We start from the raw sequence: 26254 nt of genomic DNA, 5'->3' as shown, positions 1-26254 counted from the left end.
TAACAAATACATCAGCTCACATAGTTATTTTTCTGGTGAATACACATAACATTAACTTTTTATTTCTCAAGAATTCAATATATCATCATCAACTACAATCATCTTGCTCTACATATCCTGAAATTTATTCCTTCTATCTAACTGTAAGCATGTATCCTCTGATTAACATCACCGCAACTCCCCTTGACCCCTAGCTCTGATACCAACTATTGCACTTTCTACTTCTATGAGATCAATTTTTTTACATACCAGTAGGAGTCATATTATGATGTATTTGTCTTTCTGTGCCTGGCTTATTTCACTTAACACAATGTCCTCCAGGTTCTTCCATGTTGCTCACAAATGACAGGGTTTTCTTTTTTTTTTTTTTACTGCCAAATAGTATACCACATTTGCTTTCTTTATTCATCTATTGGTGAACATTTAGGTTCATTTTCTATTTTGATTATTGTGAATAGTACTGCAGTGAACAACGATATGCAGATGTCTATTCAAGATAATGATTTTATTTACTTTGGATGTATACCCATATGGGATTGATTAATCACATGTTAGTTCTACTGTTAATTTTGTGAAGAACCACCTTACTGTTTTCCATTATGACTGTATTAATTTACATTCCCAGTAATAGTGTATAAAGATTCCCTTATCTCCACATCCTTGCCAACCATTTTTATCATGCAACTTTTTGATAATAGCCATCCTAACCAGGTGAAGTGATATCTCATTGTGGCTTTGACTTGCATTTCCCTGATGTTTAGTGATGTCGAGTATTTTTCATATACCTGTTAGTCAACTATATGTCTTATTTTGAGAAATGTCTGTTAAGGTCTTTTGTGCATTTTTTTAATTAGGCTATCATTATTATGCTTTTGAGTTATTTGAGTTTCATATATATTTTGGGTATTGATCCCTTTTCAGATATATAGTTTGCAAAAATTTTCTACCATTTTGTAGATTACCTATTTCCTCTGTTGATTGTTTCCTTTGCTGTGAAAAAGCTTTTTATGGCTGAGCTTGGTGGCTCATGCCTGTAATCCCAGCATTTTGGGAGGCCGAGGTGGCTGGATGACCTGAGGTCAGGAGTTCGAGACCAGCCTGACCAACATAGAGAAATCCCGTCTCTATTAAAAATACAAAATTAGTCGGGTGTGGTGCTGCATGCCTGTAATACCAGCTACTCAGAAGGCTGAGGCAGGAGAATCGCTTGAACCTGGGAGGCAAAGGTTGTGGTGAGCTGAGATCAGAAACTCCGTCTCCAAAAAAAAAAAAAAGCTTTTTATTCACATGTAATCCCAATTGCCTAATTTTGTTTTTGTTGCTTTTTTTTTGTCTGATGTCGTTACAAAACACTACTTGCTTACACCAACATCATGAAGCATTTTCCCTGTTATCTTCTAATAATTCCTAGTTCCAGGTCTTAAATTTAAATCTTTAATTCATTTTGAGTTGATTTTTGCGTCTGGTGAGAGATAAGGGTCTACTTCAATTCTTTTGCATTTGTATATCCTGTCTTCTCAACACAATTTTTTGAGAAGATGATCCTTTCTCCAGTGTGTGTTCTTGGCACATTTGTTGAGAATCAGTTGGCTGCAAGTGCATGGATTTATTTCTGGCTCTCTATTCTCTTCCATTGGTTTACATAACCATTTTTTTTTTAATTATACTTTAAGTTGTAGGGTACATGTGCACAACATGCAGGTTTGATACATTGGTATTCATGTGCCATGTTGGTTTGCTACATCCATCAACTTGTCATTTACATTAGATATTTCTCCTAATGCTATTCTTCCCCTAGCTCCTCACCCCCCGACAGTCCCTGGGGTGTGATGTTCGCCACCGTGTGTCCCAGTGTTGTCATTGTTCAATTCCCACCTATGAGTGAGAACATGTGGTGTTTGGTTCTCTATCCTTGTGATAGTTTGCTGAGAATGATGGTTTCCAGCTTCATCCATGTCCCTGCAAAGGACATGAACTCATCCTTTTTTTATGACCGCATAGTATTCCATGGTGTATATGTGCCACATGTTCTTAATCCAGTCTATCATTGCCGGATATTTGGGTTGGTTCCAAGTCTTTGCTATTGTGAATAGTGCTGCAATAAACATACATGTTCATGTGTCTTTATAGTAGCATGACTTATAAACCTTTGGTTATACACCCAGTAATGGGATTGCTGGGTCAAATGGTATTTCTGGTTCTAGATCCTTGAAGCCACACTGTCTTCCACAATGGTTGAACTAGTTTACACTGCCACCAACATTGTAAAAGCATTCCTATTTCTCCATATGCTCTCCAGCATCTGTTGCTTCCTGACATTTTAATGATTGCCATTCTAACTGGCGTGAGATGGTATCTCATTGTGGTTTTGAATTGCATTTTTCTGTGGAAACCAGTGATGATGAGCATTTTTCATGTGTCCGTTGGCAGCACAGATGGTTACATAACAGTTTTTATGCCAGGACCATGCTGTTTTTGTTACTGTAGATTTATAGTATATTTCAGTCATGTAGTGTGATGCCTCTTGCTTTATTACTTTTGCTTGAGTTTGCTTGTGGTTTTTGCTTATGTTTTTGTAATGTAAAATGTGATGTTTCAAAGTATGAATACATTGTGGGAAGGTCAAATCTAGCTAATTAACATCATTTTTCTGGTGAATCCACATAACATTTATGATTTTCATTCAAATTTTAGAGGCTGGCATGAGTTTGTGTTACTAAGGTGAATATGGTTCCATAGTCATTTACATCAAAGAGAAAGAGAGGCTACAAAAAATATATATATATATGTTTTATGAGGATGTGAAACACAGGACATTTTGTTGTATTTTTTTCCACTGTATTAAGTATTTAAAAAAAAAAATCTCTTCTTTTTCTTTGTATTAGTTTTTAAGGGTCCAAAGTTTTGTGTAATTAAAATGTGAAATTCAGTGAATGAGATGTATTACTTGCCAACAGTACCTATTAAAAACCTAAATATTGGCAGAAGTTTGATCACTGGAAAGATTTAGATGAAGCTTGTGATTATATAATTTTTAAACTAATATAATGTCATTTTTAAAACATATTAGTTGATGAGCTATTTTGGAAGTAAAATTATGTAAGGGGAAAGTACCAAAAATACATGTCTAACATACAACCTGTTGAACTACGAGCAGATTCTGACCTTAGAAAGATGGTAATCTTCTATTATCTGTCTCAGGATTTTATCCTTTGCAACCAGGAATTTAGGAAGCCACAATATCAAATTACTCAGTACAGATACTCCACCATCTCCTGTTGTAAGATTATTCTCCTACCCAGTTTATCAAGATTTTCAAAAAAAAATTCTTCATCATAAATCTACAGTGAAATGTCTCAATTAAGGATTTCAGTATAAATACAAACACATACTTAACAGAAAGCATAAATAAGAATTATTCAAATTATGTAAAATGTGATACCAGATGGAAAGTGACTTTACTCCTAATTGTTGATTTCCTCTACAATGAACAATTTAACATGCTGTGAAATTCCTGGACTCAATTCCACATCAGACCTAAAATTCAGACCGTGGTAGCTTAGTGAGTCTCACCGTATCCAGGATACACTTTGGTTTCAACAAAAGAGGCATGAGGCAGGGTTACTCTTAGCTTGAGAGTGAGAAGAAAGTCTTGCACAGAACTCTAAGGGAGTCAGCTTCTTGATGCAGATACATACACTGTTACTTACTTAATTCAAATATGCAGAAACAGTTACTGATGATGTAAAAGTTGTACAGTCCATTGAAAGCCATATGCAACAAGTTGAGGGTGTGTAAGCAAGTACTGAGTCATATAGGGTACAGGTTACTTCTTGGTTATTGAGGGGAATCTTTTTCACTATTGTTACCGAAAAAGAATGAGAAATTTCATAAAATGCAAGCTCACTGGAGAGAAAGGAAGACAAGCATTGACACAGGATTGCACTGCTCTTATATCTGAATATTCTTTGTGAGATTTTTTGAAACTACACTTTTGTATTTCCTTATTTTAGACACCTCTGTGTGTGTATTTGAACTTATCTGCTACTTCTTCACCTATGTATGTCTGCTCGGGCTTTCTGTGAACAAGATCAGTGGTGCACAGGGTCAAATCCTATATGGTTTCTAATGCACTAAACCCCCCAAAGGGTGCCAAAGACATGAGGAATGTCTCAGAGGGACCCAGTCAATAATAAGCTAGAGAGTTTTTTCCAGGAGGGAGGAAAGAGGTGACTCACAAAAGACGTCTTATTGATGTGAGATAGTAAATCAAAAATAGCTATTAGCATTAATTGCCAATAGTATAACTAGAGAATTTTGAAGCAGGACACAAAAGTCTCAGAGAAGATAAATTACTTTCAAAATGGCAACAGAATGGTAATTGATAGAGTGAATTTATTTATTATTTTTCATTCAAACCTGATATGTTTGATAGTAAAAAGGGAAATGCTAAAATAATTACAGGGTCAACTTATCTATGGCATGCCTAACACAGGTCTATTCTGGAAAAATTAGGGTTTTGTTTTTTGTTTTTTGTTTTTTCCCAGGTTGAAATGTGTGACTTTCTAGACCAAAAGTTCCTCTCAAGTTCGGAAAGTTTCTTTCAAGACTCCCAGGCTAGAAAAGTTCTCAAGGATAGTCATGAAAACTAATATATCACTCATTTCTGAGCAAACTTAAAAAACTTTAAGACTCCCAAATACAGACAGGATCATATACATCCCATGGAATTGAAGGCACATCTGTCATCTCAAGAGTATCCCAGGTTAGGGGCCGGGCGCGGTGGCTCAAGCCTGTAATCCCAGCACTTTGGGAGGTCGAGACGGGCGGATCACGAGTTCAGGAGATGGAGACCATCCTGGCTAACACGGTGAAACCCCGTCTCTACTAAAACACACAAAAAAAAATTAGCCGGGCGAGGTGGCGGGCACCAGTACTCCCAGCTACTCGGGAGGCTGAGGCAGGAGAATGGCGTGAACCCGGGAGGCGGGGCTTGCAGTGAGCTGAGATCCGGCCATTGCACTCCAGCCTGGGCAACAGAGCTAGACTCCGTCTCAAAAAAAAAAAAAAAAAAAAAAAAAAAAAGAGTATCCCAGGTTAGGATACAGGTGATAAACTTAACTATCCTCCAACATTTTATAGGAGCTTAAATATGCACTGTGACCAAAGCTTAGCTCGAGACTTTTAAAATAAATTTACACCTAAAAATTAACCTTTAGATTTTTATCAAATCTAACATTTACTGGCTCATATCTTAAAGATAAATTTATATCAGTAAACATATTGCTCTTTCCCTTCACTAGGAAATCATTCAATATAGAACTTGGTGGAATTACCATTTAAATCATTTTATAAATCCTCACACAAACTGATATTGCCATTAGTGTGAGGATTTAGCAATGAAATGAAAAGTTACGTGCAAAATTGGTATATACAGCCTGTGTTTAAATTTGTCATGTTTGTGAAAGTCCAAAGAGATTACTTATTACCCTTGATATTATTCTTTGTGTCTCAAATTTTTAATGATAAATACCAATCATGCAATACTCTTACAGCACTGATATAAATGCTGTTTAACTCAATCTTTGCATCCTTATTTTTCTTAGACAATATTTTGAGGAGGGCCTTTATTGGTTTAAAGGATACAACTATTTCAAGAATTGTGGTACTCTTAGCCAATGAAGTAGACAAACATTAATGTAAGATTTAGTATTAAATTATGTACAACTTTTTATACATTGTGATTTTGATATATTTACAGAGTCTATCCACATCTCAACAGTATGATTTTATAATATTTTCTTCACTCCCCAAATAAATCCTGCACCCGATGGCAATTACTTCCCCTTTATTTCTCTCCCCAGGCCCTGGAAATATAAACTTCATTCTGACTCTATGGATTTGTCTATTCTGAACATTTTCTATAAATGGCCTTTCTATTGTTCGTAAACTTTATTTTCTTAACATTGGTTATTGTTGAAAGATTATTTCAGTAGAATTCACAGAAAAATACGGCACTCAATCAAATTAGCACCATTTTACCATTCTGCAATTACATATATAGATGAAAAAGTGTGCTATTTTCTCTACTTTACAAATAAAAGTAGGTAAATGTAATTACTCTAAAAATAAAATAACAAGCAGTAAAATATAATGTTACAAAAGGAGAAAGAACAATTTGAGTGTGCTTACTTAATCTTATTTAAATCTCCCTAAAAGAACAGCTATTGTTTCTTTCCTAGGATAATCCTTCTTTGCTCACTCACATAGCTCCTTATGTAAACTCCTAGCACTTTAATTCTGAACTACGCATTTCATGTCAATCCTTTTACTTAACACAGCAGGAAAGATTTAATTTACACATTTCAATAGTATGTAGTACTTTATTCCACTTTTCCCCAACTTAAGCTGCCTTCCCTAAATACTGCATAAGTCTGTGGTAATTTGGTTTCATGTTTTTTATTTAAATTATATACAGTAATACTACTGAAATTAATCTCAATGCAGCCTTTTAAAATAATCAAAACAGAAGCAGACTGAAAGTAATTTAAATTAAAACACATAACAAAATGATATGGCTTCCTAAGGAAGAACAGTATTATAATTATAATTTAGGAAATAATTACAATTTAGGAAGGAAAAGAAACCTAATGTGTATTCCATTTCAGTATTGGACTATAGGTCACCATGCTACATACAAAAAGAAAATACAAGAGGAAGGATAAAATGATTATTCACACAGTGTATTTTATATATATATGTGTGTGTGTGTGTGTGTATGTATATACAAAACTGATTTATTTAAACTGTGAATTTAGTAATAATAAATTCTTTTTTATGTCTTATACAAAACTGATTTATTTAAACTGTGAATTTCATGATAATACTTTTTTTGTGTGTCTTATGGAGGCATTTTATAGATTTGATATTTCTGGAATAATGTACACAACTGTGGTCCAGTTACTCCTTAATGATTAAATTCCCAATGCTGTAGTAAAACTAAATTGATCAGGTCAATGTAATTGACTTTCAGTCCTGACTCTGGTACAACTGGCTTAATGATGTAGCTTGATCTTTCCCAAACTCAGTTTCATTTCTGAAATATTAGGACTGTAAAGCACTTCAGCATTTCTCAAACATTTATACACATTACTGCTTATGTAAACGAGAAGACACATTTGAAAATACTAGGTAGATAACTTCTAAGCTCCTTTTGACTTCATTTTTTTTATTTATTTACCAGACATAACATGTGTTAGAAAATATAGTCTTAGAACAATTTCTGATTACATACACCACTAATGAAAAATTTACTTTTTCAGTGAAATTTCAGGGATTTTTTTTATTGCTTCCAGCATTTTCACATGCAAAATACACTATTATACATTTTCCTTTGAGATCTGTGTCAAATATGACCAAAGGTGAAAAGTGTTTTAATTATATTTGTGATTTATAAAGTAACCACATAACTTATTGTCCAAATCAGGGCTCTTTTGAGAGTAAAATGAGGTGTTAATAAAAAATACACCAAAAAGACAATGGTTAAAATGAAAATGTCCTGGGTAGTGAGACACATTTTCATCATATTTGTAAATAGATAGGTAATCAAATTGCAAAATAACCTTACAGGAGAAAATATAGCTTTAAATGTTGTCTACTAGATACATCAATATACACACCAATTTTACTTGTTGTTAGCTTATCAAGAAAGAATGCTCTCTTTTGGACACTGTTTTCTGTTGTTATTTGGCATTTTGTCTGTTCCCACAAATCACTTGCAAATGGTCTTCAATGTAAATATCAAATCAATCTGGATAATGTCAGAGCAGCAATTTGGTGGTCCCTTCTCTGATATAAAGACACTAGACATTATCCATAATACTTCGCACTCGCTACTCACACATATACATTGCCATGACTGAAGATTTGTATCCCCCCAAATTCCTATGTTGAAATCCTGACCCCCAAAGTGATGGTATTAGGAGGTGGGGTCTTTTGGAGATTATTCGGTCATGAGGATGGAGCCCTAATGCATGAGATTAGTGCCCTTATAAAAGAGAATCCAGAGGGATCTTTTACACCTTTCAGTCATGTGAGGACACAGAAGAAGAACTAGAAAGCACAGCCTCACAAGACACCAGATTTGCTGGTGCCTTGATCTGGGACTCCCTAGTCTCCAGAACTGTGATATGTAAACATTTGCTGTATAAACCACCCAGTTTATGGTGTTTCTGTTGTAGCAGCCCGAGTGAAATAGAACAACATTTATAATTTCATTTACTCAAGTAAATAAGATTAATTAAAAAATAAAAATAGGTAAACCTTTAATTAAACATATATCACAAATGTTAGAGCAATGGAATTTGAATCAAGTTTTCAATATGACATGAGGGTTCTGGTATCTACTTTGTTCCTTGGTATCAAGTTTATTTCTCGAAATAGTTTATGTTTTTAAGTTTGGTTACCTGTCCAAAGGGGAAAGGAAAATCCGACTTGTAAGTATTGTTATAAAGCAGAAATCCTGTAATTCTGTATGTAACGATCTTATAAAACATAATCAGACTGTTGTGATTGTTTTACATATCAGTGGATATATATTTATAGTAATACATTTTTACATGTAAACTTTAAATTGTAACTATTTGTAGTTCTATATACAGGTATTTCACTGACCCTGTGGGCATAATAATAACAATGCAGTTACTAAGTTATTCTTCCAGTTCTTTTCCATATGGGTTAGTTGCATTTTCTATGTGATATATATGTATATATTCAATAGAGAATATCTGAGTCACCAACAGTCTAAATACAATAAAATTGTGCCCACATTTAACGCACCACTTTCTTCAAGCCCGGTGCCATTTTGTACCTATTCGATTTTGACTAAACATTTTATTAAAAACGTGGTAAATTAGTATGGTGTGATGTCTACAATAGAAACTTAGCTATGGCTCCTTCATATAATTTAAGGCAAGTTTTTTCCCTGTTAAATTTTATGTTTATAAATATACTTTGCTAATATTATGTTCCTGTTGGAAATTGAGCAGGAAAACTACATGCTACATTTTCAGCAATTGCTTGGACTATTTTACATAAACATATCTACATATCACTATGTATATTACTATAGAGATATATCACTAGTTATCTGTTACTAGGTCTCTTACAACACTGTAGGAGGAATTATTGCTTATTTTCTGCCTTTTGTTTGCTGGCATAGTCACAGAAAGGTAGCGATGGAGAAGGAGGTATGTTACACATCAAGAACTATATGTCCTAGTTTTTTTTAATCCATGATATTACCCAGTGTTCTCTAAACATGCTATTGTCTCTGCATTATAATAATGCATATTAAAATAGAAATAAGTACAGCAAAAACTATGATGAAAATGATAAACAATTAAAAATACATTAGTCTAATTGATGCATGCATTTGGGAATAATCCTGCCTCTTAATAAAGATGTACTGATTTATGTAGTTCATGCATCCCACATTTATAAAACTTTTATGTGTTTTTAACAACATTTAATTGTATTATTTTAAAAAATAATAATTTCAATATATTTAGATAGTTGTGCAAATACATTGTTTTTAATTTTTATGTTATAAATACCATTTATGATGGTTATTCTCTCACATAGAAACTTTGAAAGAAAAGTAAAAAATGTTACTTGCTTGCAGATAATGGATCAAGTCAGATCATTGCTTTCCTGGAAATTAATCCTTGCATTCTCAATCATAATGACATGTTGTTAGCATATTGCCAAGGAGATGACACACACATAATGTAAATGACAAGAACTATCAATGCATCTCAAAATGTACAGCTAAGTGCTAAGACATAAACCAGTATTTCTCATTGCTACATACACTATTCATCAGAATACAGATAGAGTCTAATTAAGAAGGACTAGGGTTAATAATATTTTCAGTGATCTCATAGGAATTATGTAGCCTAAATCTCCAAATAAATATAAAATAACTTTGTTATTTCAAACATTAATTTGGACTGAAAGAATAAACTTGTTATTCTTGGGATTTTTTAAATAAAAACTCATAAATAACTTTCATTTATTATCATATCTAAGCTCATTATATGTCTGTTTGATATATAAGAAACCTTAGAGACCTACAAAGAGACTCAGACTCCCACACAATAATAATGGGAGACTTTAACACTGCAATGTCAATATTAGACAGATCAACAAGACAGAAGGTTAACAAAGATATCCATGACTTGACCTCAGCTCTGGACCAAGCGGACCTAATAGACATCCATAGAACTCTCCACCCCAAATCAACAGAACATACATTCTTCTCAGAACCACTTCACACTTATTCTAAAATTGAACACATAATTGGTAGTAAAACACTCCTCAGCAAATGTAAAAGAACATAAATCACAGCAAACTGTCTCTCAGACCACAGTGCAATCCAATTAGAACTCAGGACTAATAAACTCACTCAAAACTGCAAAACTAAGTAGAAACTGAACAATTTGCTCCCGAATGACTACTGGGTAAATAACAAAATGAACGCAGAAATAAAGATGTTCTTTGAAACCAATGAGAACAAAGACACAATGTACCAGAATCTCTGGGACACATTTAAAGCAATGTGTAGAGGGAAATTTATAGCACTAAATTCCCTCAAGAGAAAGCAGGAAAGATCTAAAATTGACAGTCAAACATCACAATTAAAAGAACTAAGAAGCAAGAGCAAACAAATTCAAAAGCTAACAGAAAGCAAGAAATATCTAAGATCAGAGTAGAACTGAAGGAGATAGAGATACATAAAAAATTTCAGAAAATCAATGAATCCAGAAGCTGGTTTTTTGAAAAGATTGACAAAATAGATAGACTACTAGCAAGACTAATAAAGAAGAAAAGAGAGAAGAATCAAATAGATGCAATAATAAAATGATGAAGGGTATATCACCACCGATCCCACAGAAATACAAACTACCATCAGAGAATACTATAAACACCTCTACACAAATAAGCTAGAAAATCTAGAAGAAATTGATAAATTCCTGCACACATACACTCTCCCAAGACTAAACCAGAAAGAAGTTGAATCTCTGAACAGACCAATAATAGGCTCTGAAATTGAGGCAATAATTAATAGCCTACCAACCAAAGAAAAGTCCAGGATGAGACGGATTCACAGTCAAATTCTACCAGAGGTAAAGAGAGGAGCTGGTACCATTCCTTCTGAAACTATTTCAATCAATAGAAAAAGAAGAAATCCTCCCTAACTCATTTTATGAGGCTCGCATCATTCTGATACCAAAGTCTGGTAGAGACACAGAAAAAAAAAAAAAAAAAAAAAAAAGGAATTTTAGGCCAATATCCCTGATGAACATCTATGTGAAAATCCTCAATAAAATACTGGCAAACTGAATCCAGCAGCACATCAAAAAGCTTGTCCACTACGATCAAGTCAGCTTCATTCCTGACAAGCAAGGCTGGTTCAACATATGCAAATCAGTAAATGTAATCCATCACATAAACAGAACCAACAACAAAAACCACATGATTATCTCAATAGATGCAGAAAAGACCTGCGACAAAATTCAACAGCCCTTCATGCTAAAAACTCTCAAAAAACTAGGTATTGATGGAACACATCTCAAAATAGAAAGAGTTATATATGACAAATCCACAGCCAATATCATACTGAATGGGCAAAAACAGGAAGCATTCCCTTTGAAAACCAGTACAAGACAAGGATGCCCTCTCTCACCACTCCTATTCAACATAGTGTTGGAAATTGTGGCTAGGGCAATTAAGCAAGAGAAAGAAATAAAGGGTATTCAGTTAGGAAAAGAGGAAGTCAAACTGTCTCTGTTTGCATATGACATGATTGTATATTTAGAAAACCCCATTGTCTCAGTCCAAAATCTCCTTAAGCTGATAAGCAACTTTACCAAAATCTCAGGATACAAAATCAATGTGAAAAAATCACAAGCATTCCTATACACCAATACTAGACAAACAGAGAGCCAAATCATGAGTAAACTCCCCTTCACAATTGCTTCAAAGAGAATAAAATGCCTAGGAATCCAACTTAGGGATGTGAAGGGACCTCTTCAAGGAAAACTACAAATCACTGCTCAACGAAATAAAAGAGGACACAAACAAATGGAAGAACATCCCATGCTCATGGATAGAAAGAATCAATATCATGAAAATGGCCACACTGCCCAAAGTAATTTATAGATTCAATGCTATCCCCATCAAGCTACCACTGACTTTCTTCACAGAATTGGGAAAAAAAAAAAAAAAAAAAAAAAAAAAAAAAAAAAAAACTACTTTAAAATTCATATAGAACCTGCATTAACAAGACAATCCTATGCAAAAAGAACAAAGCTGGAGGCATCACGCTACCTGACTTCAAACTATATGACAAAGCTACAGTAACTAAAACAGCTTGGTACTGGTACAAAAACATATAGACCAATGGAACAGAACAGAGGCCTCAGAAACAACACCACACATCTACAATCACCTGATCTTTGACAAATTTGACAAAAGCAAGTAATGGGGAAAGGATTCCCTATTTAATAAATGGTGCTGGGAAAACTGGCTAGCCATATGTAGAAAGCTGAAACTGGATCCCTTTCTTACACTGTATACAAAAATTGACTCAAGATGGATTAAAGACTTAAATGTAAGACCTAAGACCATAAAAACCCTAGAAGAAAACCTAGGACATACCATTCAGAACATAGGCATGGACAAAGACTTCATGACTAAAACACCAAAAACAATGGCAACAAAAGCCAAAATATACAAATGGGATCTAATTAAACTAAAGAGCTTCTGCAGAGCAAAATAAACTATCATCAGAGTGAACAGGCAACCTACAGAGTGGGAGAAAATCTTTGCAAGCTATCCATCTGACACAGGGTTAATATCCAGAATCTACAAAGAACTTAAACAAATTTACAAGAAAAAAATAAACCACCCCATCAAAAAGTGGGCAAAGGATATGAACAGACACTTCTCAAAAGAAGACATTTATGCAGCCAACAGACATATGCAAAAATGCTCATCATCACTGGTCATCAGAGAAATGCAAATCAAAATCACAATGAGATACCATCTCACACCAGTTAGAATGGCAATCATTAAAAAGTCAGGAAACAACAAGTGCTGGAGAGGATGTGGAGAAATAGGAAGGTTTTTACAATATTGGTGGGAGTGCAAATTAGTTCAACCATTGTGGAAGACAATGTAGTGATCCCTCAAGGATCTAGAACTAGAAATGCCATTTGACCCAACAATCCCATTACTGGGCATATACCCAAAGAATTACAAATCATTCTGCAACAAAGACACATGCATGTGTATGTTTATAGTGGCACTATTCACAACATCAAAGACTTGGAACCAACCCAAATGTCCATCAATGATAGACTAGATCAAGAAAATGTGGCCCATATACACCATGGAATACTATGCAGCCATAAAAAAAAAATGAGTTCATGTTCTTTACAGGGACATGGATGAAGCTAGAAACCATCATTCTAAGCAAACTATCACAAGGACAGAAAACCTAACACTGCATGTTCTCACTCAAAAGTGGGAGTTGAACAATGAGAACACATGGACACAGGGCAGGGAACATCATACACCAGGCCAGTTGGATGGGGGGAGCTAGGGGAGGGATAGCATTAGGAGAAATACCTAATGTAAATGATGAGTTGATGGGTGCAGCAAACCAACATGGCACATGTATACCTATTTAACAAACTTGCTTGTTGTGCACATGTATCCTAGAACTTAAAGTATAATAATAAACAAATATATATATGTATATTTATATAATAATGTATACACATCTAGAAAACAAAACAAAAACGAAGAAGAAAGTAAACTGAACTGTAATTTTGAAGATTATGAAAATGCCTTTTTGATCAGAATACACGTGCAAAGTTTTTCTCAAATCAGAGTACCACAGACTTTTGGTGAGTTCATATTCCTATGTTTGTTGACTCAATATTTTTTCTTCATTTTACAACATATTTGGACACAGACTGGACAATCTAAGAAAGAAAATACATCCTGGCTGCATGTATTGGTCCATTTTCTTGCAGCTGATAAAGACATGCCAGAGACTGAGCAATTTACAAAAGAAAGAAGATTAATGGACTCACAGTTAGTTCCACATGTCTGGGAAGGCCTCACAATCACGGTGGAAGGTGAAACGCACATCTCACATAGCAGCAGACAAGAGAAGAGAACTTGTGCAGGGAAACTCCCCTTTATAAAACCATCGGTTCTCATGAGACTTATTTACAGTCATGAGAACAGCACAGGAGAGACCCACCATGATTCAATTACCTCCCACAGGGTCCTTCCCACAACACATGAGAATTGTGGGAGCTACAATTCAAGATGAGATTTTGCAGGGGACATAGGCAAACCATATAATTTCACCCCTGACCCCTTTCAAATCTCATGTCCTCACATTTCAAAAGCAATCATGCCTTTCCAGTAGTCCCCCAAAGTCTTAACTCATTTCAGCCTTAACTCAAAAGTGCACATTTCAAAGTTGCATCTGAGGCAATGCAAATTCCATCTACCTATGAGCCTGTAAAATAAAAGCAAGTCAGTTACTTCCTAGATGCAGTGGGAACACAGGCATTGGATGGATACACCTATTTCAAATGGGAGAAATTTGTCAAAATAAAGGGGCTACAGGCCTCATGCAAGTTCATATTTCAGCAGGGCAGTCATCTTAAAGCACCAAAATAATCTCCTTTGATTCCATGTCTAACATCCACATCATGCTGATGTAAAAAGGAGGCGCCCAGGTCCTTGAGCAGCTTTGACCCTGTGGTTTTCCAGAGCACAGTCTCCCTCCTGGTTGCTTTCATGGGCTGACACTGAGTGTCTGTGGCTTTTCCAAGTGCACAGTGCAAGCTGTCAGTGGATCTACCATTCTGGGGTCTGAAGGACGATGGCCCTCTTCTAGCTCCAGGTGGTGCCCCAATAGGGACTTTGTGTGGGGGCTCCAACCCACATTGCCCTATGCAGTGTCCTAGCAGAGGTTCTCCATGAGGACCCTGCCCCTGCAGCAAACTTCTTTGTGGGCGTCTAGGCATTTCCATACATCTTCTGAAATCTAGGCAGAGGCTTCTAAACCTCCATTCTTGATTTCTATGCACTCGCAGGCTCAACATCATGTGCAAGCTTACAAGATTTGGCAACTTGCACCCTCTGAAACAATGGTCCAAGCTGTACCTTGGTCCCCTTTAACCATGGCTGGAGCACCTAGGACTCAGGGCACCAAGTCCGTAGGCTGCATAGAGAAGGAAGGCTTTGGGCCTAGGCCAGGAAACCATTTTCCTCCACTAGGCCACTGGGCCTATGATGGGAGGGGCTACCACAAAGACTTCTGACATATCCTGGAGACATTTTCCCTATTGTCTACATGATTAACGTTTGGCACCTCGTTACTTATGCAAATTTCTGCTGCTGACTTGAATTTCTCCTCAAAAAATGGGTTTTTCTCTTTTATTACATCATCAGACTGCACATTTTTTGAACTTTTATGTTGTTTCCCTTTTAGAACTGAATGCTTTTCACAGCACTCAAGTCACTTCTTGAATGCTTTGGTGCTTAGAAATTTCTTCTGCCAGATACCCTAAATCATCTCCCTCAAGTTCAAAGTTTCACAAATCTCTAGGGCAGGGGCAAAATGCTGCCACTGTCTTTGCTAAAACATAGCAAGAGTTACCTTTACTCCAGTTCCCAATAAGGTCCTCATCTCCATCTGAGGCCACCTCAGCCTGGATTTCTTTGTCCATATCACTATCAGCATTTTGTTCAAAGCCATTCAATACATCTCTAGGAAGTTCTGAACTTTTCCACATTTTTCTGTATTCTTCTGAGCCCTTCAAACTGTTCCAAACTCTGCCTGTCACCCAATTTCAAAGTAGCTTCCACATTTCTGGGAATTTTTACAGCAGTGCCCCACTCTACTGGTACCAATTTACTGTACTAGTCCCTTTTCACACTGCTGATAAAGACATACCTGAGATTGGGCAATTTACAAAAGGAAGAGGATTAATGGACTCACAGTTCCACGTGGGTGGGGAGGCCTCATAATCATGGCATAAGGTGAAAGACACATTTCACATGGAGGCAGACAAGAGAAGAGAACCTGTGCAAAACTCCTGTTTATGAAATCATCAGATGTCATGAGACTTATTCACTGTCAGAACAGCTCATGAAAGACCCACCCCCATGATTCATTTACCTCCCACCAGGTCCCTCCCACAACACGTGGTAATTGTGGGAGCCACAATTCAAAATGAGATTTTGCGGGGGTACCCAGCCAAACCATATTACTGCATTTTTGTGTCAAATGTTGAGGGACATAAAGGACTGAGAAATCTAGTCTGTCAGTTCTTAACTATAATACTTTTACCACAAATAAAAGGCTTATTTTGTGCACAATATTCTCTAACTTTTACCAGAAATGATTATCCAGTACTCCCTGGTAATGTGTTTAATAGCCCCTTAAGACTAAAATCATTTTTCAAATCACTTCATGTCTGTTGTTATATGGTCTTATGTGTGTGTCTTCGGCTAGAGAGGGGAAGAATATCACTGGCCCTGTTCTCAGAGAACTCACAATTTCACAGGAAATCAAGGAAGCAATCAAGTAACAAACATTGTGATATTTACAACAGTAAAGGTAGCACAGAGAAGAGAAAGAATAATTTTGCCTGTAGTAAATATTTATTGAGTTGCATATGAGCCTCAATCTAGATAAATATATTTATATTATGTAAGACCAACAAAGAATTGTGATCCAAAATTTAAAAACCTTATTACATATTGTTGTGGGAAATATGAATAAATCAACATAAAGCCACAATAAGCTATGACTGAGTTATCCATAGTAAAGAATATCTGACTTCCCCAATGAACATATGATTTTATAAACTTCACTAGTAATCAGAGAACTGCCAATTAAAATGAGAAAAAATAACCCTACACTAAGTTCAATAGCAAAACCACCAATCATTCAAAAAAAAAAAATTGACAACAGTAATGTTGTTCTAGTAGCACTAACTTCAGCAGTAACATGGTGCCAAGGGGCTTCTTATACATTCTTGATAGAGTTAAATATTAGTATAGAAAATTTGGGGAGCCAGTTAGCAATACTACATACATTTGAAAATCTGCATTACCTACTCATTTATATGCATATATGTATAAAAAGACAAATATAAGCTGTATCTGTATTAGTCATTAATTGTTAACAATTTAAGAATCCATTAATAAGTAACAAATACACATATTGTAGTTTATACACTTATATATTTATTTATAAATGGAATAGTATTCCACAGTTAAACCAAAACAGGGAACGATAGCAAAAAGATAGTGAGAATATAACTCCATTTATTTAAAGTATTAACATATAAAAATGATAGACCATATATTCTATGTCATCAGTACATACATGCTTTAAGCCATACAGATAATTGTGGACATAACCATTGTGCTAGTTTCTCAGTATTGCCATAACAAAGTATCACAAAATGGATTGTCTAAAACAATAGAAATGTATTCTCTCACAACACTGGTAGCTAGAAGCCAAAAAATCAAGGAATCATCAGAGCCATGCTCACTCTGAAAGCTCTAGAGAAAAATATTTCTTCGTCTTTTCTTAGTTCCTGGTTATTGCTGGTAATACTTGGCATTCCTTGGCTTGCAGTGCTATGGCTCTAATTTCTGCCTTTATTATTGCTTAGTCATCTTTGCTTTGAGTGTCTGCATCTCTCTGTCTTTCTCTATTTTTAAAAGAACACCGGCCATTGTATACTTAATCCAGTATCATCTAGTCTTGACTTGTTTATATCTCAAATACCTTATTTCCAGATAAGGTCATATTCATAGGTTAACAGAGTTTCAACATACATTTCTGGAGGACAAAATTCAATTCAAAACAGTCATGTATGTCTAGAACTTTAGAATTCAATAATGTAGAAAAGCGAAAAAGGTGAGATTGCTAATGGCCATTGCTACTGCATGTTGTTAAGCTGAATGGCTCCACGTATACTTTTTCTTATTTAAAGTGATCAAATAATTTATCATCCAAAGCAGCCCACTTAAAGGAGTTAAATAGGAGGCAATTAACAATCACTTCATAATAATTGACTCTGCACTTTAGACTCAAAAGACTCGTGTGAGGATCCAGCAATATGTTGTGAAGGGTTATAAGAATTGGAGAGAAAGCTGGGTTCACTTCAGAAGACCCAAACTTTGATTCAAGACTGCTTTGTTGTCTCACCAGAGGCAAACAAATAACCATGTTGCCTTTGGGAGGAGACTGCTAACAACCATGGAGCAGACATAATCTGGAGATTTATTTTGCAATGTGTTGTATAACAATGTTGACTTAACTGCCTACATTTACATATCAGGCGATTTCACATGAAAATCCAGGTAGAAAGTGGAAAATATAGCAACAGTGGGATAGGAGGTGAATAGCTGCCTCTACCTGTGGATAAGGCATGTCCTCTCTGTTATCAAACTCTCATCACCTCTCTTATGATATCCTGTCTGCTTCATTCATTTATATCATCTGCTTGCCTCTGTTGGTATGGCAGTTAGCAACACCCATCTTCTGGTTTGGGGAGGATGGTGCTGCACTTACTTTCACCTACAAAGGACTAGGGGACCTTTTACACTCATTGTTTGATAGCAGGAATACTTGCAGGATGATGAACATCAGACTGGAATGGCAGGTTCCTCAATGCTACTCAAAACTTCTCTGCTGCAATTCCAACTTTACCTTTTGGGGCCCTCTTTGGAATCCTTTGATTATCCTTCTCCAGGGATTGAGATCACATGATAAACAGTCTTGGATTGGGTCAGGTTAAGCTATATACAGGTATGATAAATTCATAATTTTCAAACTGAGGTATGTGTACCTAAAGGTATGTGATGGCTTTTCATGGATTGCATGCTCAGGACAGTTTTCAGGAAATTAATTTCCAGATCCTCTATATATACTATACTCTTTCCTTAAATTGATCTGCTGAGAATGAGTCTTTGTTCATACTGTTTCTTTTCCCACATAAAAAAAAAAAAAAAAAAAAAAAAAAAAAAAAAAGATATAGGGCTACCCATCCCAAATCTTAATATAATCCATTGCTCTTAATATGACACCAAAAACCTCAGCAAACAGAGGAAAGGTTTCTTTGATGATTAATCATAAATCCATAGAGCCTTGGGTTTTCACCTCTTATACACATGTTAAAGCTGATTATGATGTTAGATAACATAGAAATTGGGTGTTTGGACTCACAAATAGATTTCAGAATTCAGAATTCAGATATACGATAAAGTGGAGTGATGGTAATAACGACAATTTTTTTAATGACTTTATCTTTTTCTCTTCTTGACTCTTGTCAAAGAATTTCTTGCTCTTGAGGGAGAGCCATGGGAGACTAAAACAAAGAAAATTAGTAGAAAGCACTGAATGCCAAAAATGTCTACTTTATATAATTGTAATCAATTATTTTCCACTATTGTCAATATCCTTCTCTAGGACGTACCTTGACTGGGAAAAAAGTGACTTGGAAGAGCTAAAGCAGTACAGATTTACCATACCGATTATTTTAAATGTAACCAGAATGCCTTCTGGGAATGCCAAATTTTTATAAGATGCAGTAAATAGACCCCAAGGATAAAAACTTTCACATGGGTTCTTTCAGATTCAATGTGTGTTCATTAATAAAGTTGTCAGAACCCATTGTATCAAACCATAACATGAAACATTTATTCAATTACATTCAATTCTTGTCTTAGTCTGTTTTCTGTTGCTATAACAAAGTACCAGACTGGATAATTTATTTAAAAAAAGAAATTCAGCTCATGGTTCTGGAGACTGGGAAGTCCAAGGGCCTGGCACTGGAATTTGCTCAACATCTGGTGAGGGCCTTCTTGCTGCCTCAAATTTTGATAGAAGGGTGGAAGGGCAAAAGGTACATTTCCACTTAGGTCTCTCCTCTTCTTTTAAAACCATGAGTCATATAATGGGGTCTACCCCATCAACATATGGATTTGAGGACTAATTTTTAAACATATGAAACTCAGGGGACACATTCAAACCATAGTTGTTTCTACCATTTTATCTTATAACATATTTCTTGTTTAATCATTCTCCAAAGCCAGTCAGCAGTATTCAATACCTGTACATAATTTTACTAGAGATATACCATGCCTTTTATCATTTTCCTGCTTTATATGAGAAATGGTGTATTGGTCATCTGTTTTTATAATTTAAAAATGGAAAAATTAATTATATTAGAACTTTATCTTAATTGTTTTTAGTGATCAGTTTCACGAGATATACTTTTAGTTCTCATTGATTTTTATAATATTCCTCAAAATAGCTATTTGAATTGAAAAATGAAAAAACTTTTTCTGACAGAAAATGTATCTGATTTAGCTGAGTGGTTTGACAGTAAAGATTGGCCCTGCAAATGAGGTTTTATGATAGATATTTTTCATAAATGAGCTAAATCTGTAACTCCAAATTAGTGGCAATACATTTAAAACAAGAAATAAGATCAAAGCATTTTATCAAAAAGCATTGTTTTGGTAAACATGTAATAAAAATAAAAATCTGAAAAAAACAATTACTTCAAAACTAGAGGCTTAAATTTGGATTGTGCCAGCAACTCAGGATATATAGATATACTAGTTTTTATATATTCATGTTCATAAAGCCTCAAAACAGGAAGATGATTTTACTTCAGATTAATTCACAGTAGTGTTCATGGCCTTTTTAAAAATGAGAAAAAAATTCAGATAATGCTATTTGACATATAGTCATACTTTTTTGTTGAACCATAAGCTGTTGAATTTCATAGGAAATTAAGAAAGAAGAAATATCTCAAAAATTGTATTGCCTTATAAAATCCCAGCATTTGGGTTTATTAAGATACATTAACCTTCAACACTAAGCAGGTAATATAATATAGGGAAGATCTTTTGATACACGTGTCACTAGCTCTTTAAGTAAAATTTAAAAAAAGTAAAGTAAAAGATTTATTTGCACTTAGAGCAAAAATCTCCATAACAGTTGACTGTCAACCTTTAAACCAGTGCCTTGAAATGAAGTAGCTTATCTTTAAACCTTCTTATGTAGGATAAATGCGTAAAGATAGGCTATACCTTTTCTTTCTTACTTATAGACTTAAGTTGATATTTCATTATGTATCTAAAATTAACCTTCCTCTAACATTAAACATGACCATCCAGGATAAAAGCAAATTCAGTTTTTCCAAAGTCTTCCCTGACAATTACAGACCAAAGTTTTGCTCCCTCCTTTGTGCTCTCAAAGGGTATTTGCTTCACACTTAATGCATTCTCTTCAATAAAATAGTTGTTTGTATAATAATCTAATTCCATATTAATTTTTGAGTTTATTTAGTTTAGAATAGTAATTTATTCATTTTTCTATTCCCTGGAAAAACAGACAAAATATTCTGCATAGAGAAGAAGGTCATTAAATATTTTTTAAACACCGATTGTTGAATGAATACAGTTGAAAGACCACAGTTAGCACAAATGGGAACCTTGGGCATCATCTTTCTCCTCTTTAGTAAAATACTATCTTCATTCTTTAGACACAGGGAATAAGGACTTGTATGTTATTTTAAAATGTACTGATGTCTTGTTTTAAAAAATGTCGTAATGTTGACTGTTCCACTAAGTATATCCCTATTTTAATTATTACTCTGTCTTCTCAAATGTTCCTTCCATTGGTTGTTATATTAAATAAAATCCCCCATTGAAGGCAAAAAAAAAAAAAAAAAAAATCCCCAAAACTTTTCTACCATTTGACAATGGATACATAAAGGTGTTGAAAATTCAAACCTTATATTCTTACAGATGTTTTAATTCAGCATAATTTTTATTCAACCCATCGTAGTGGCATCATCTACATCTTTTGATGTCATTCATGTCTTAGAAATACCTTGTTGAGTGAGTAGGCAAGACAACTCTAGATATTGTTCTACATATTTGCAATTAACCAGAGCAGAGATATGATCAGGGCTAGGGCATAGGTCCACGAGGGAAAGAGTTGACAGGATATACATTTACAGGGTATACACACTCTCGAAACGTATTTTTAATACATTTTTAAAAGGTCATACACTGACATGACTTTTAAGGCTCATGAAAACATATTAGATTAATAAAACTGTAAACAAGACCATAAAAACTATACAGAAGGTAATGAAAAACATGGCACATTTATTTTCACTTGTTTCCTCCATGACCTATGGGGGAAGACCCATACCCTTAACCTCGTTGGGTCATATTCAGAGTTTTCTATAATATTAAAGCCTGGCTATACTCTGGCAAATAGGTATGAGGAATCTTATCGTCTACAGAGGAAACCAGATTTCTTCACACATAATCTGATTCTATTAAGAAAGCTGTTCTCTTTCATCTGAATAACACTGTGAAGGTAATTTACAAACAGTCCTATTTGAAATTGGAGAAATGTTTTCTTAATGATTTCTATCTGAAAGCATTGTGATTTTCCTAGTATATAGAAGGAAGCAATGACAGTCATCTATTTATTCTACCCATTTACCTTCAAGCACATGCCCAAATGCCTTTTCAGATTTGCAGAGCAGGCATTTGACTATTCCTGTCTGTCAGGAGCAAATAGCAAAGAAAAATGTCTCATTTTCTTCTCCTCTGCTCTGAGACTGCTCATTAGCAGTTTAACACTTTATGTATTCACACTTGTATCTGTAAAGAGGTAAGCATCCCTGTTTTCAACTGAAAGCAATTACATAGATTTTTGTTTGATTTTGCTAAGTGCACTTTACTGCTAAAACCTTCTCCTATATTTAGAACTTCAAAAGCTAGTCGACCTAAACTTCTAAGGAACACTGTTTATATGTCTAACCGAGCAGTAAATGTAGAGGTGCATTACACTAATTATGTTGACAAGTGCATTTGCAATCAATAAATTAATTCAATTCCGGTAACTAGCATAATAAGTATGGATTTGCATAAAATAAAAGCTCAAGGGGAAATATACGAAATATTAAGAGTAGTTGGAATAACTAATTGGCTATTACAATTTTTACCTTATTTTCAATAGTAATGCATATTTATCAGCATTATCTCAGTTATGCTATTTTTACATAACCATAGCTCCAACTTTATGGCAAATCACAAAATCAAGTTTGAAGAGATTTTTCTATAAAATGTAAAATTAGTGTGACTTAAATATTCTCTATATGTACAGTAAAGTTATTTTTATCTTCTCTTTTTTCCAGGTTTGCAGACAACTTAAAATAGGCCAAATTACATGAAAGAGTATTCAGTCAGACTTTTTTTAGTACTGGGGAAGTACCAGTATTTAAAGTCTTTTAAACATTTCTCTGACCACAACAGTATTGAGCGTAAGTTCAATAGAATTTTAAGACTAACCTAATAACAAGATGTTCATAATTTTCTGAGCAGAACTATTTTCTGCATTATTTATATAATGGTCTGTGTATGTCTATAAATCTACCTAGACTAAGGGTGCTTCAGTGATGAGCATTTTTAAGAAAGATATCCCCCTTGATTCTCATCTTCTTCTGACCATAGAAACACACAAGAAGTTATAGCAAGTTTAATTTAACAGAAAACAGCTCATATTCTGGAATTCTTTGACTCATAATCTGTAGTTTCTGTAGTTCTTTTCACTGACAAGACAATATTAAAAACATATGCGACTCTAGCCAACCAAGTGAATATAACAATTCTTACATATCATTGTGAAAAGACCCTTAGGTGATCTTTAATTTCTCACCTCCTGTTATCTACCCCTCTGTGTAATTTCATCCTCTTGGATGCAGGCAAGACCTGTCCCTTGCTTCTAATGAATCACTTGATTTGGTTATACTATATGGTAAAGAAAATGAGATGTCACTTCTATGATTTTATTATCCTATATAAGATTTTATCCCAGTAGACTGTAGTGAAAGAGTCTTCTGGCTGACGAAATAAAGTAAACAGCCATGTTAAGGAAGCCTCTGGGGCAAGGAAGTGGGGGCGGGCCCTGGGAACTCTGACCAGGGCCTAAAATGGGAAGTTTGCCTCCAGCCAAAAGCCCAGAAAAGCAGAGGCTCTCAGTCATGCAGCCTCCAATAACTGAATTCTGACAAAATTTGAATAAGCTTAAAATCAGATTCTTTCCTAGTCAAGCCTCCAGACGACGTAGTCTAGCTGACACCTTGACTGTAGCCTTGTGAAACCCCAAACAGGGCACCCAACAAAGCTGTGCCCCGATTACTGAACTCCTGAATGGCCATGAGATAATAAATGTGTGTTATTTCAAGATATTAAGTTTGTGTTGTGATAATTATCTATGCAGCAATAGAAAACCAACATGCCTACGGCATTATTATTATTATACTGCTGTGGCCTGAATCTTTGTGCCTCCCTAAAATTCACATGTAGAAATCTAATCACGAATGTGCCGGTATCTGAGTCTGTTCAGACTCTGCTATAACAGAATATCATAAACTGGGTGGATTATAAAGAGGAATTTTTTTTCTTACAGTTCTGCAGGCCAGAAAGTCCAAAATCAGGGTGCAAGAATGGCTGGGTTCTGGTGAGAGCCTACTTCCTAGTTCATAGATGGTTGACTTCTTGCTGTGTCCTCACATGGTGAAAGACAGCAAGAAAGTTCTCTGGGATCTCTTTTATAAGGGCACCAATTCCATTTATGAAGACCCTAGCCTCATGACCTAATCACCTCCCAAAAGCTCAAACTCTTAATACTATCACATTGGGAATTAGGTTTTAACTTATAAACGTGGGGTGGAGACAGACATTCAGACCCTAAGAGTTGGGTTATTGCCATGATATTAGGAAATTGGTCTTTTGGAAGTTAATTAAATCATGAGGCAGAACCAGCATTAATGGAATTATTATCCTTTTAAAAGGAATGCCAGAGACTTTCTTTGTTTCCTCCACCATCTGAGGACACAGGGAGAAAACTCTAAGAACCAGAAAGCAGTCCCTCACCAGACACAGAATGTGCCAGTGACTTGATCTTGGACTTACCAGCCTCTAGAACTATATGAAATAAATTTCTGTTATTTAAAAGCCACCAAGGGATTGCATAAAGAAAATGTGGTACATATATACCATGGAAAATTATGCAGCCATAAAAAAAGAACAAAATCTTGTCCTCTGCAGCAACATGGATGCTGCTGGAGGCCATTATCCTAAGAGAACTAATTCAGAACAGAAAACCAAATACCACATGTTCTCTTTTATAAGTAGTAGCTAAACATTGGGTACATGTGGACATAAAAGTAAGAACAATATACACCAGGAAGTACAAGAGCAGGAAGAGCAGGAGGGGGACAAGCATTAAAAATCTACCTATTGGGAACTATGCTCACCATCTGGCGGACAGATTAATCTATACTCCAAATCTCAACATCATGCAACTTATCTTTCTAATAAACCTCCATGTGTATCCTTCGAATCTGAAAATAAGCATTAAGAAATTAAAATTTTAAAAAACCATCAAATTTATGGTATTTTGTTATAACATTCCAGAAATAATAAGATATATTTTTATATCTCTCCAAATTAAAGTATAATGCCTGAAACATATCAAATAGAAAGATCCAACTGTATAATATGGAATAGTTTTCTTATCTTTCTTAATAGTGAGTGTCACAAAAATGAGTTTGATAAAAATGCTGATTTGTTTTAGCCATCTTAGATACACACTTGACCAAGCCATAAAAACATCAGGTCATGAAGTCATCTTTCTGCAATATCCTGAGTTCAAATAAATCTTATAAGTCTGTCTGGTGGGAAAATAAAATGGTGGAGTAGAGAAGGTAACATATGTGGAGCAAATTTACAAAGAAGTACCAGGAATACAAGTGGAAGATTCAGCAGCTGCTGCTTCTAACTGCAACTCCCATCTCCATCCAATGCAACACAGACTTGCTAAATTGGAAATTTTTTCTATTTGGAAAATGCTCTGGAACTTCAAATTTCAAAGGAAAGTGTTCATTCTCTAATAATAAGTAGATACATATTAGTAAGAATTAACTATTTTTTTTAAACACCAAAAGTATTTTGGACTCCCAATAATTTAAAAAATCTACATAAAAAGATTTACATTTTTGAAACAGAAGACTATATTGATTTTGTTATGACATGTTGAGATACTCAG

At 34.9% G+C, this 26254-nt stretch overlaps 1 long non-coding RNA gene across 1 annotated transcript in view; it reads left to right on the top strand.

Annotated features, from left to right (window-relative positions):
• Positions 1–26254, top strand: part of LOC126955959 (uncharacterized) — a 123014-nt gene that overhangs the window by 19674 nt on the left and 77086 nt on the right. The window contains exon 3 of the long non-coding RNA XR_007726208.1: positions 23340–23465. This is a non-coding gene — a long non-coding RNA (uncharacterized LOC126955959). The remainder of the gene's footprint in view (positions 1–23339; positions 23466–26254) is intronic.

Source organism: Macaca thibetana, chromosome 6 (assembly GCF_024542745.1).
Source record: "Macaca thibetana thibetana isolate TM-01 chromosome 6, ASM2454274v1, whole genome shotgun sequence".
NCBI classification, from domain to species: Eukaryota; Metazoa; Chordata; class Mammalia; order Primates; family Cercopithecidae; genus Macaca; species Macaca thibetana.
The sequence above is the reverse complement of the archived record's forward strand: the minus strand, read 5'-3'. Positions and strand labels throughout refer to the sequence as shown.